We start from the raw sequence: 3,135 nt of genomic DNA on the forward strand, positions 1-3,135 counted from the left end.
GGCGCGTTGTTCTAATCCTTTCATCCCATGGCTCCTACCCACCATCGGGGATTAGTCAATATGGGCCAAGAATTACAAGCCGAGCATATCGACCGCCTGGGCGGCAAGTCTACGCTGTTCTTCTTCCCCTTCAGCGCCAAGCCAGTCGAGCCAGGTGGTGATGGAAAAGGAAGGGGGATGATATGAATGCGATTGCTGAGCAGCGGGGCAGTAGAAAAGGCAATGAGCTAGGTCCGCATATGTAGAGGGGCAGTTGGGGCAGCTGGGGTCGAATCGATAACGATAGAGAAGCAGACGGGAGGGGGTAACCAGAGCATTCGTTTGGACTTGACGCAGAAGGCGAGCCTCCCACACGGTGAGTGATGGATGAGGGGGAGGGTAGAGGCGCTTGTCGAGACGGAGCTGGAGGTAGACGTCATGATGGCAATGATGCTCGAGTTTGCAACTCTTACGTCTTTTATAGTTAGTGTGAAAGTGACAGCCAATCGTGAGAAACGCCAGACTGTCACAGCATAGATTAGAGTACTCCCCGTGTGAGTATATTTGCATTCAGATGTAGTTGCGATGGTCGGGGGGAAAAAACTGCATAACTGCAGTTTGACTGGCCCCGCCGTCCCCTTAAACCAGGGAGCAGCAACAGTGTACGTGGAAATTGTGGCGATACATATAACTATGAGAAGTTTTTTCATACTCCAGTTACAGGGCGCACTTTAAATTGCTATCGAGCCTGACCAAAATCAGCCTCATTGATTAGTTGGCCCCCTTTGGCAGCTTGCACAAAGCAACCAATTGCAATCAAGAAATTCTATCCTAGTCAGGCTCAAACACAATCGAAAGTGCCTGTGTCATATCGATATAAGAAGTCGCCCATGGCAGCACCTGCTGTCAAAAAGTATATGCAGAAAATATTAAAGGCCACTGTTTCTAACATTTCAGTGGTTTGTGCAGCTTAATTCTAATTAATTTTAATTTTTAATTAAGCTTAATTTTAATAATTCTGGTTATCTAGAGAGCATCATGTCATTATAGTTTTGTAACGACAATTTCACTGGTACATGCTAATTTAACTTTTTTTGACAGAAGCGTAAGTACATACAGTCCTGAGCAAAAGTTTGGAGACCACAGAATCAGCAAAAAAAAAACAATAATGTTCTAGTATGCCTCTGCAACATGGAATTGCTTCAATACATTGGATTGTTTAAGCACCCCATAGGCTGTGCCACTCGATTTCAGCTGGCATACCCAGGCTTCAATGAACAAAATAATTTTCACAGCACCATTGGTCTGTAAACTTTCCCTCATGACTGTACATCTCAGCATTACTCAGTGCTTACTACAAAGTTATCTGAATTGCAGCACATAAAGATCTAGACATAGGTCGTTACTAGCCACAATACTAGTGTCACTAACCGAGAAACTGGTGGATGCTGCTGGTTTGTGCAGGCTTTTCAAGTCTGCGAGGTGCTTCCATACCAGACACAGCTTGACAAAGCCGAAGTGCACTGGCGATGGAGCGAGTGTCTTATGCAGCTGGATCCCTTTAATAAAGCCCATGACAACCTGTGACCGCGGGCGGCAATGCCGACGCCGACGTCGGATTTTCTGCGACACAGGGCCCTAAACGCTCTCGCGTTAAGAGAGGTCCATACAGGAGGACCATGAACGGGCTGTTCTTTGCGTGAAGCTTAGCCGTGCACTGAGGGCGTGGGACTTAGACCTCAAGGAGACCACAGATCTGTCTTGCCGCGCATGTCAGGCTTCACGAAAAGGCCGGTGATGCTGTGGTACAGTGCTTGCTACCCCAGCCAGCCCTGAAGGAATACGCAGGGAAGGAATTCGCAGGGAAGCTCGCTCTGGAGCTTGAGAAGAAGCTCCCCCGTCTCCAGAAGCCATCTCTTCAAAGAAGCTCGCCGATATCTATGTCTCCCTAGCAGAAACGTGCAGTGTAATGTCCATGATTATGATTCGGCCCTCATCTACTACTGCCTCGAACTTTCCCTGAGAGCTGACGAGCCCGACAAAATGGTATCAACAAAGGTGACCATTGCTCGGATGCTTCAGAAGACGTGTGGTAAAAGAGCTCCAGAAGTTCAGGATGCAATTCAAGAAGCTATTACATTGTCTCGAGCAGCAGGAAAGCTCTTTCTGGAGCTTGAGTGCCTAGAGGAGCTGGTGTCTGTGCAGGGCAACAACGACGGTGATATTCAGGATAGGATAGAATAGCTGCTTGCAGCCGGTGCAGACTGAAACTGAAAGCTCCACCCAAAGTTAGCAGTCAGGCACTTTGTCTGAAATCGATCTGGATGGACATGTCAGGTGCCAGCGACAGTGACCCTGAATTCAGTGACACTTGCACGGAGGCTGAGGAAAAAGTTGGAGGAAAAGATCAACACAAAGGGTGAAACAAAACTACACAAGGCTTGCATTGACGGTTCCTTGAAGAAGGTAAAAGAGCTGCTTAGGATGGGCCACTCTGTGCACATCCGAGACTACAGCGGGTGGCAGCCACTGCATGAGGCAGCAAACTGGTGGTACCTAGATATTGTGAAGTGCCTTGTAGAAGCAGGTGCTCATGTAAGTAGCCCCGGAATGAAAGGTGTCACACCACTACATGATGCTCTGAGAAATGGGCATTTTGAAGTTGGATTATATTTGCTGCGAAAGGGAGCTTGCCCATCACTGCGGACAACCGAAGGGGACACTCCACTAAACATTCTTCGTAAGTGGAAACATGACAACCAGTCGACAATGGACCCCAGTGAAGAAGTGTAACTGCAGAAAGTGGAACTACGGTTCAAAGAGGCGATTGCCACACGCAGCGATGACGTCTATTTGTTGGGTCCTGCTGGTGAAGATGTTCCCTGGACATCTTCGCAGTCACTGAAACGCAGACAAGTTGGTCCAGCTCTAGTGAGTAAAGCGGACGACTGACTTGAAGATGACCTTTCAAAGCCAAGGCCAAAATCCAGACGTCCAGCAGAAGCAGAGTTGCCTGCATTGATGACTCAAATGGACGACTGGCTTGAAGACGACCTTCCAAAGTCAAGGTTTAAATCGACATGTCTGATAGAAGCAGACTTGCCTGCCTAGATTTCCTTGACAAACTAATCGAAGTTATAGAATGTGCTACAGCAA

This window comes from Dermacentor silvarum, chromosome 11, assembly GCF_013339745.2.
Source record: "Dermacentor silvarum isolate Dsil-2018 chromosome 11, BIME_Dsil_1.4, whole genome shotgun sequence".
Lineage (NCBI taxonomy): Eukaryota > Metazoa > Arthropoda > Arachnida > Ixodida > Ixodidae > Dermacentor > Dermacentor silvarum.